This window comes from Neofelis nebulosa, chromosome X (assembly GCF_028018385.1).
Source record: "Neofelis nebulosa isolate mNeoNeb1 chromosome X, mNeoNeb1.pri, whole genome shotgun sequence".
In the NCBI taxonomy this organism is placed as follows: domain Eukaryota; kingdom Metazoa; phylum Chordata; class Mammalia; order Carnivora; family Felidae; genus Neofelis; species Neofelis nebulosa.
In genome coordinates this window covers 47,094,717-47,105,589 of record NC_080800.1, presented here as the reverse complement: position 1 = coordinate 47,105,589, position 10,873 = coordinate 47,094,717, and the positions used below count along the sequence as shown (strand labels likewise).

Below are 10,873 nucleotides of genomic sequence, written 5' to 3'. Positions count from 1 at the left end.
CACAGCTAACATCCTCAACGGGGAAAAACTGAGAGCTTTTTCCCTGAGATCAGGAACACGACAGGGATGCCCACTCTCACCGCTGTTGTTTAACATAGTGCTGGAAGTTCTAGCATCAGCAATCAGACAACAAAAGGAAATCAAAGGCATCCAAATTGGCAAAGATGAAGTCAAGCTTTCGCTTTTTGCAGATGACGTGATATTATACATGGAAAATCCGATAGACTCCACCAAAAGTCTGCTAGAACTGATACATGAATTCAGCAAAGTTGCAGGATACAAAATCAATGTACAGAAATCAGTTGCATTCTTATACACTAACAATGAAGCAACAGAAAGACAAATAAAGAAACTGATCCCATTCACAATTGCACCAAGAAGCATAAAATACCTAGGAATAAATCTAACCAAAGATGTAAAAGATCTGTATGCTGAAAACTATAGAAAGCTTATGAAGGTAATCGAAGAAGATATAAAGAAATGGAAAGACATTCCCTGCTCATGGATTGGAAGAATAAATATTGTCAAAATGTCAATACTACCCAAAGCTATCTACACATTCAATGCAATCCCAATCAAAATTGCACCAGCATTCTTCTCGAAGCTAGAACAAGCAATTCTAAATTCATATGGAACCACAAAAGGCCCCGAATAGCCAAAGTAATTTTGAAGAAGAAGACCAAAGCAGGAGGCATCACAATCCCAGACTTTAGCCTCTACTACAAAGCTGTCATCATCAAGACAGCATGGGATTGGCATAAAAACAGACACATAGACCAATGGAATAGAATAGAAACCCCAGAACTAGACCCACAAACGTATGGCCAACTGGTCTTTGACAAAGCAGGAAAGAACATCCAATGGAAAAAAGACAGTCTCTTTAACAAATGGTGCTGGGAGAACTGGACAGCAACATGCAGACGGTTGAAACTAGACCACTTTCTCACACCATTCACAAAAATAAACTCAAAATGGATAAAGGACCTGAATGTGAGACAGGAAACCATCAAAACCTTAGAGGAGAAAGCAGGAAAAGACCTCTCTGACCTCAGCCGTAGCAATCTCTTACTCGGCACATCCCCAAAGGCAAGGGAATTAAAAGCAAAAGTGAATTACTGGGACCTTATGAAGATAAAAAGCTTCTGCACAGCAAAGGAAACAACCAACAAAACTAAAAGGCAACCAACGGAATGGGAAAAGATATTTGCAAATGACACATCGGACAAAGGGCTAGTATCCAAAATTTATAAAGAGCTCATCAAACTCCACACCCGAAAAACAAAGAACCCAGTGAAGAAATGGGCAGAAAACATGAATAGACACTTCTCTAAAGAAGACATCCGGATGGCCAACAGGCACATGAAAAGATGTTCAACGTCGCTCCTCATCAGGGAAATACAAATCAAAACCACACTCAGATACCACCTCACGCCAGTCAGAGTGGCCAAAATGAACAAATCAGGAGACTATAGATGCTGGAGAGGATGTGGAGAAACGGGAACCCTCTTGCACTGTTGGTGGGAATGCAAACTGGTGCAGCCGCTCTGGAAAGCAGTGTGGAGGTTCCTCAGAAAATTAAAAATAGACCTACCCTATGACCCAGCAATAGCACTGCCAGGAATTTATCCAAGGGATACAGGAGTACTGATGCATAGGGGCACTTGTACCCCAATGTTTATAGCAGCACTCTCAACAATAGCCAAATTGTGGAAAGAGCCTAAATGTCCATCAACTGATGAATGGATAAAGAAATTGTGGTTTATATACACAATGGAATACTACGTGGCAATGAGAAAGAATGTAATATGGCCTTTTGTAGCAACGTGGAATTCCTGAAATAATCCATGGCCTGAATGATGTCAATAATTCCATACAAGTATTTGATGAAAATACTTTCTTTGGAAGCTGGTAATTTCCGTTTCATGATCCTTTTAAGATACTTTTGATTTTCCTAATCATAAGTTGTTAAACACCTCCTAAAGCCACTTAAAAATCACACTAATATAGTTTACCTATATGCCAGTCTCCCAAATTATACAGCGTTTCCCAAATGTACCATATCAAATGATTAAGCAAAGGAAATGGTGGCTGTCATTCCTCGAGCCTTTTTCTGGAGTCTATCTCTTGCTCCACTGAACTTCATTTATTCCTGTGCCTGTACTATGCTATTTTACAGTACAGACACATTTGAGTCTTAATGCATTTTATACAAAAGCACTCACATTTTGGTATAACAACACAGATGGTAGGAAGTACAAAAACCGTGTAATGAAATCTGAGTTATGTCTCCATGTGTCAAGCAGTCTTTGGCAAGCCACAATCCCTGAACCTTAGTTTTCTTATTTATAAAATGAGGCTACCATCCCTATGCAAATCTTCTTTATTCCTGGTGTTATAAGATATGCTGACTCGGCACTCTGCACACACTGTTAAAACCAGCTTACACTTTTGATGCAGGGAAGGAAAAGGCCACGCAAAAATGTTCTAAGAAGAACACATTCAACTAGTGAAAAAATGTATACTTTTGTAGTAAACAGTTTCCTCTGATTTAGAACAGACTGCATGTTCAAGCAGATTAAATCTTGAAGAAAAAGGGGAAATTCGTTAGAGTGAATACAGCTGTAAACTATACTCTATTCACATTTTGAAACAATTTTCAGGAAATGGCTGAGATTCTCTTCTAAGGTTTTGTTTTGTCCTGTTACGTCATAATGCGTGATGCAAAAATATACCCTGTGCCCCCATAAGCATTCTTTTTCCCTTTCCCTTCACCTTCATCCAGAGGTGCTTCTTCAACTGCTTTCTCTCGCTCCGGCATAATATCCTGACACTCAGTGGGTGCCTCCCTTTGTTGAGGCTGCTCATCACTGGGCTGCTGGGCCTAGGGTGTGCGTGTGTGTGTGAACAAAAAGTTGCATTAATGCATGCCAATAATATAAACCTATGTTACGCATTTTATATCAAATAATAAATAAGTATAAAAACACTTATAAAATATAATTCTATATTGTATTCCTAAAAGTTATATGGCCATTTATATACACATACATATAATGGAATATTAGTCATCAAAAGGTATTAAAATCTTGCCATTTGCAACAATGTGGATGGGGCTAGAATGTATTATGCTAAGTGAAAGAAGTCAATCAGAGAAAAACAAGTACCCTATGATTTCACTCATATGTGGAATTTAATAATAAAACAGAGGAACATATGGGGAGGGAAGTAACAATAAAGGAGAGGGGGAAACAAATCACAAGAGACTCTTAAGGATAGAGAACAAAGTGAGGCTTGATGGAGGTAGGTGGGGGTGGAGGATGGCACAGATGGGTGACAGGTGATAAGGAGGGCACTTGTGATGAGCGCTGGGTGTTGTACGTAAGTGATGAATCACTGAAGTCTACTCCTGAAGCCAATATTGCACTGTACGCTAAGTAAAATTTAAATTAAAAAAGAGTTACTCTTCCCACAGAGTGGCTACCCGGAAGAGGTACCCACAAGCACTCTGGAGGCTATTTTAAACTATGCTGGGATGGATACGTACAACTTGTTGTTAGTAAGCATGACAAAGGAGTCATAGGGTATATTTACCCAGGGAACACAAGTATGGAATCCTTCTGGTTCAATGTTTCCTGCCCCTTCCCAGCAAAGAAACTTTTATCACTGTATCTGTACGTTGGTAGGTCAACAAAATTTTCAGAGAAATAAACTGATGGTATAGAACATCAATTGCTGAAGTACTCACAGCCACAGGTGCAGCTGGCTGGTTAGCCTTGCCATCATCCTTTCTTTGTTTAGATTTAGACCTTGTTCTCACACGCCCACTCATTTTTCACCCTGAAAGTAGAATATCAGTATTTGGAAAATGTATTCTAAAGGCTAGGTACACCACCTCCAAGGCGTAACATTTTAATTTTTTTTTACTTTGAAAATACTTTCAAAATCAACCTTGCGTAAGGATAGTGTACATGCTGTGGTCACACCAAATAAACGGGCTGCAAGATCATTCACATCGGCCAAACTGGCAGTCAAATCACCTTAAGGACAGGAGAAAACGCGAGGCTTAGTTTCACAGCTAGATTCCCCATCATAAAGGCATGTGAGAAAACAATGCTGGATATTTAAACCTGAGTCGCTACTGTTTCCACATTCCCAGTTACTGGGCCCATTTTGCCTCTTAAATAAGGTTTCCTTGGAACACAGAGAAGTCTTAATCGTTTGCGTACTGCCTATGGCTGTCTTCCCACCACCAGGGCTCAAGGTGTCTAGTTTCGATACTGACCAGTGAGCCGGCTCCTCCCTTGACACCCTGCACAGTGCGATACAAATCTCCGGGACGCAGCTCCAACCCCACACCGTTCCCCGTTTCCAGCCCCACACACCGTTTTTTGTTTTTTGTTTTAAGTAGACTTCACGGCCATCCTGGAGCCCAGGTGGGGCTCGAACTCACCACCCTGAGATCTAGACCTGACCTGAGATCCAGCGTCAGCCACTTAACCTACTGACCGCTCCCCACCCCCGCCCACAGGCACCCGTTCCAGACCTGTTCTGTACCGCCTGGCCCGCCTCCCACCCAGGGTCCCACTGAGGACTCTGGCTTCAGTGCTCCGCCGGCAGTTCCAGGTGCTTGCAGGACTCAGATACCTCAAAGAACGCCCCCAAGACCCACCCTGTCTTCACCTCCCCCGTCCTCGGCCGCCAGCTGTCCTCACTTGTCCCCGTGCCACCGCCACGAGGACGAGGGCCATGGCGGCCGCGACGCCTGTGAGGAGAAGAACGCTAACTCCTAGCAACTTCCTCCTCCGAGGCCACAGATCTACCGTCCCGACCCGCCCGAGGCCCACTGGCACTCTCCTCACAGTCACTCACACTTAAAGTCCTGGAAGGACTGATTTGTGGACCTACCGGTTGAGGGCAGGCAGCCAGAAAGATCACGACACCGCCCACACCACCGCTTCTTCCTCAGCTCTGCTCACAGGACGCGTGGGCAGCAGGGCGCGTGCTCAGCAACGGTCTTTCTTAACAATGGGCATGCGCAGGAAAGGCCTGGTGCAACGTGTGTGCGTACTGACGTGGATATGTGCGTACTGACTGGGTGTATGCGTACTGACGTGGGTGTATGCAATGTTCGTGGACTTCTTCCCACGCCTGCAGCCAAGGCGTGGGAAGGCAGTGTCCGCAGAGTTCCCGACATGGTGCTTGAAGAGTGGCCTTTTTCCTCCTGCCCGAGCTCTCTTTTGCAACCAGATACTTTGGGGACAGACAGTTACAAGTCACCGTTAGTGCTGAATGTTTCTCAGAAAGATATCTGTAACAAAAATAGATACTAAGTACTTTAATACTATTTTTTATACATGCTTTGATCAATCATTCCCTTCCATGCTTCTGGGTTTGCTGTCATACTTGAGTGAATTTGCTCTCCTCTGTATAATAAATACATTAACAACTGTTTTCTTTACCTTTTTTGCTTGTGTTACTGCACATTTAAACCTGTGGTTTGGTAACTGATTTCTCTAAGTACCTGTGGTCCTTCAATCAGTGCACATTTCAGAAGTTTCTATCCATATTGGTCCTGGGGTTTAAGCTCAGTCCACTGGTTCGTTACGTTCAGTAATGGTGACTATGCTTGTCATGTACTGTGCTTTCCAAAAATCAAACAACTTGATAATAAAGCTGACTTTACTGGATAACTCTGTCAGGGAAAACACTACCTGGACAGGGTCTTAGCAGAGTCTTTGAGGTGGCCGGACAGGAGAGATATGTATTCAAATTGTGAAGTCGGAGTAGAACAATTCTTTCAACGTTGGGGGAGGTTGTGATGAAGACTGAGTAAAAATAGGGCTAAAATGGTGTAGGTTTGGTGGACACAGCAAGGCAAGAATATTAAGTCGAAAGTTTCAAATTCCTTATGGTTGAAAAATGTCATTTGGCACTTTTTACTGAAGAGTTGATGGATCTTTCAGTTAGTTCCTGGAAGGGACAGTAATGTTATTTTCAACTTTTGTCTTCCTAGGCAAGAGATGATTTTGATAGCAAAGTTATGTTGATAAAGCCCATAGAATAATAAACTCTCGTTATATACATAGTAGGTTGTGTGCATGATTTCCTTTCTTATTTGCTTCCATATAACATGTCAGTTGAATGTTTCAGGTAGTCTATGGAAAGGAAGGAGAGGAAGAGGACATTGACCAGCAAATAGCTTTTTGTAACTAAATTAGAATGTATTTTTAAGGTGACTCATATATTCCATCCAACTGGGCTTAACTTAAAGAAATACCTTGAATTGGGAAAGGGGTGTGTATGTGTGTGTGTGTGTGTGTGTGTGTGTGTGTGTGTGTGTGTGTTTGCATGCCCGCGCGCATGTGTGTGAAGCAGTTTAAAACAGTTGTGGTTCTTTTTTAAGTGAGAGCAGTCATAATCCCCATTCTTTAATATATATGCATATATGTGTAATTTTTTTTCTCAGCAGGCACTATCATTACCAAATTTTACTTTCTTACTCTCCTAATCCTTATTCCTATTGCAGCGGCCTCAGGAAGTGATTTAAAAAGAGTGAGAGACAGTGACTTCTCATTCTAACGCCTAATTAGCAGACGACAAAATTAATGTCATCCAATGCCTGGGTGGCTATGGGTCATGAGAACCTGAGTTTTGTTGATTTCTAAATTGCTCCCCTCCAACTTCAAGGCGTAGGCTCCAACCTGATGCCAATATTTAACTTCCTGTTTGCTCCTGTGGAATTTAAGCCGTGGTCAACTGAATGGATTTATAAGCCCATATTTGGACTTGGATGGAGGTAAGTTGTAAGGTAGCTTTTGTGAAATACTGGACACAGCAGAAAGTATAAAAGACATTGTAGAGAGAAGAAAAATGTCCTCTTAGGTGACTCAGGAACTGTCTGTGGCTGCTGAACAAGGAGCCACAGCTGGAACTGACAGCAGCCCCTCTTTCTAGAGAAGGGCGGCAACTTCCCATAAGACCGGAGGCTTCCTTTCATCCAACCAAGAGAATCTGAGAACAAGCTTAAATCCCTACAGGACTGAAGCTCAATGTTCACAGACTCTGGGAGTGGCATTTCCCAGAGGCCCCTGAAGTGCTGACATCTAAGCTTAACCTGCGTGATGCTTAATGTCACAGTATTTATTCTCCACCATGTGTAATGCAAACCTCACACTTCCCTCATGAAATGGGAACACAGTAGGGAAATGGGGCCCCTTGGCTAAACCCCACAAAGTATGGCATTCAGCTGTACCCTAGCCCAAGCACAGCTCTGCACAGGATACCAACCATCCAAGAAATCATATGTACTCTTTTCTTGTGAGTTGCCTCCCATCTGTACCAAACGACAGTTGCAGTATACAAAACAGACGATGTTATCTGAATTTTTCATTTTAATTCCAATTAGTTAATATACAGTGTTATATTAGTTTCAGGTGTACAATATCGTGATTCAACAATTTCACACATCACCCAGTGCTCAACATGAGGCGTGCACTCCTTAAACCCCATTTCTGAAATTTAATGGGAAACTTTGCTAGTGGAACTTATATTTCATCAGCAACTACACATTTTTGTAGCCCCGTGGCTCATATCAAAGATGTCCTTTGTGTCTGAAAACACTGAATTCCCAAGGATGAGGACAAAATGGGGGTTCTCACATGTATTTGCACGTACTTCTATAACAGCATGTAGTAGTCATTGGGAATTTTCTGTAAAAAGACTAATGGTTTCCATATGGTGGTTTGTAATCCATAGTGGGTCATGAGATTAATGTTGTGGGCCAGCCACAAGCAGCATTTTAAAGAAATGTGATAAAATAAAACAGAAAATATCAGTGTCCTGCATATAGAATGTACCCATAGACCACACACACACACACACACACACACACACACACACACACACACTTTATGTATGTATGTATGTATGATGTATGTATGTATTTTTTATATATTTATTTTTCAGATTGAGAGCGACAGAGAGCAAGCAGGGGAGGGGCAGAGAGAGAGAGAGAGAAGGAGGGAGACACAGAATCTGAAACAGGCTCCAGGCTCTGGGTTGTCAGCACAGAGCCTGACGCGGGACCCAAACTCAGGAATGGTGAGATCATGACCTGAGCCGAAGTCAGATGCTTGACCGACTGAGTCTTCCAGGTGCCCCACACACATACATTTTAGTGCCTACTGAATTATATTTAAAAATGCATATTTTTCATGCATTGCAATAGAAAAGTTTGAAGGTCACTAGTTTAGAAGGTATTAGACCAATGCCCGGAGGCCATCTCTTCAAAATACATGAAGAAGATGGGTTGGGACCTGCTCAGAGTAAGTTCATTGTCGTCAGTAGCTTTCTATACAATGCTGGAAATTGTCAGTGTAGTTTACTTTGGTTCAGCTTTACATTAGCTGCTTGACCCTAAGCAAACTCGTGGAATCCTGAGGTTATAAGAAGAAAATCTGATGAGTGGTAAGGGGTTTTGATCATTATCTCTGTCAATGCCCAATTTTCTATTGTCTTTTTCTACAGCAGCAATGTGTGTTCATGGGTGTGCTTCTGCACTTATCTGATGCTGCCTTGATCCATTGTCTTTTTTCCTTTTCCCTTTATCATGCTATCATGTGCTTCTTTAGGAATCCAGTGACAATGCCATTTATGTTGTTCAGTGTTGAGTACCAGCACCCACCCAAGACTGTCTCTGTGGTGTGATTCCAGATGGAGTTCTGACTGACTGACTTCCCTTGGTTCCTACCCATTTTCTGACTCTGGTTCTCTAAATTTTCTGTGGATTCTGTGAACTACTCAATTTTTCCTCTGATAAATTTGTTTTTTGCAAAGCTAACCTTGGCTGCAACCAAGGGCCTAAACTGTTTGAGACTTTAGTACAATGTGTGAAAAGTAGGTACCTGTCATTTACAGACATGGTGGTGTGTGGTGGGAAATCTGGGCTTGATTATCTGGCCTAATTGGGATTGAAAGCAATAACAATCCAACAATCCAGTTAGTATTTAGGGATGATAATTTTTCAGCCCCGGCAGGACGGGGGGGGGGGGGGGGGGAGGCGGCAGTGTTTACATAGTTCATTAAATAATCATCTCGGGGCACCTGGGTAGCTCAGTTGGCTAAGTGTCTGACTTCAGCTCAGGTCATGATCTCACGGTACATGGGTTCGAGCCCTGCATGAGGCTCTGTGCTGACAGCTCAGAGCCTGGAGCCTGCTTTTGGATTGTGGGTCTCCATCTCTCTCTCTGCCCCTCCCCTGCTCACACTCTATCTCTCTCTCTTCTTCAAAAATAAATAAATATTAGGAAATAAAAATAAAAACAAATACAAATAATCATCTAATATACCTGACTCATGACAGAAAGTTTCTATTTCAAGGCAGGGAAAGAGGGACTAAGTTGTTGCTGCCGGAGAACAGTAGTAGGAAGGGTCTGAAAATTTGAAGGACTGAAGTATAAACAGTTTAATGAAAAATAACCATTGTAAATCTTTAAGCTATCAGCTCAAGATCCGTATTTCAGCTAGAGGGTTGAGGTAGTTGAACAACAGGTTGCAAGTTTGGCCCTGTAGGTTTCTTACTTACAATGATGAGTTGCATTCACAGCCTCACCAGATTTCTTTTATGTCGATGTTAAGGTAAACAGTGAATTGGCATATGGCTGTAGACAAAGTTTCATTGCAAATATTACATTTGCTTATAATCCTATTCTACTATTTTCCTTTCCATCACATAACTTTAAACCTTCTCAAGATTGGCTGTTTTTTGTGTTGATAACCAATTCTGTCTCAATACTTGGCTTTGAAAACTTCCTAACTCTTAGTAGGAGAAATCTCATTATGGTGAGGGTAGAAAATAGCTGCAGAAAAACAGAAACTAGTGTGATTCATAAATTGTCCATGTACTGGGAATTTTAAACTTTTTAATGTTTATTTATTTTTGAGAGACAGAGAGAGAGAGAGAGAAAGAGAGAGAGAGAGAGAGAGAGAGAGAGAGAGCAGGGGAGGGCCAGAGAGAGAGGGAGACACAGAATCCAAAGCATGCTCCAGGCTCTGAGCTGTCAGCACAGAGCCCAACATGGGGCTTGAACTGCAAGATCATGACCTGAGCCGAAGTCAGATGCTTAACCAACTGAGCCTCCCAGGCAGCCCTGTACTGGCAATTTCAAATGAAGGATTCTGAAAGACACCTGGACTTCAGAGATGGTGGTCAGGACAAGAGAAATTTACCTTCTACTCAAAAAAGATCTGTAATTGTGATTGGCTGTCCTTCATAATATTTCTTCCCCTGTCAGTACCGTTTAAATAAATAGCTCTTTTCTTTAAGGTGCATGCTTTTGAGTTTTCCCCAATCTTTTTTTAAGATTTGTTTCTAATGTTTATTTATTTTTTAAAAAAATTTTTGTTTCGGGGCGCCTGGGTGGCGCAGTCGGTTAAGCGTCCGACTTCAGCCAGGTCACGATCTCGCGGTCCGTGAGTTCGAGCCCCGCGTCAGGCTCTGGGCTGATGGCTCGGAGCCTGGAGCCTGTTTCCGATTCTGTGTCTCCCTCTCTCTCTGCCCCTGCCCCGTTCATGCTTTGTCTCTCTCTGTCCCAAAAATTAAAAAAAAAAAAAAAAAAAAAAAACGTTGAAAAAAAAAAAAATTTTTGTTTCACGTTTATTTGTTTTTGAGACAGAGAGAGACAGAGCATGAACGGGGGAGGGTCAGAGAGAGGGAGACACAGAATCTGAAACAGGCTCCAGGCTCTGAGCTGTCAGCACAGAGCCTGACGCGGGGCTCGAACTCATGAACTGTGAGATCGTGACCTGAGCCGAAGTCAGCCGCTTAACCAACTGAGCCACCCAGGCGCCCCTTTAATGTTTATTTTTTGAGAGG

General features: G+C 42.4%; 1 long non-coding RNA gene across 2 annotated transcripts in view; it reads right to left on the bottom strand.

Moving 5' to 3' along the window:
• Positions 1-2,752: 2,752 nt before the first annotated feature.
• LOC131501824 (uncharacterized) overlaps positions 2,753-10,873 on the bottom strand; it is a 181,528-nt gene continuing 173,407 nt past the window's right edge. Inside the window, exons 2-4 of one of the 2 annotated variants that reach the window (XR_009256900.1) lie at positions 4,906-4,954; positions 3,746-3,837; positions 2,753-2,881 (exon numbers count right to left, since the gene is read on the bottom strand). This is a non-coding gene — a long non-coding RNA (uncharacterized LOC131501824). Of the gene's footprint in view, positions 2,882-3,745; positions 3,838-4,905; positions 5,028-10,873 lie in introns of those variants that run through there. The other variant, XR_009256899.1, reaches the window with a different exon arrangement.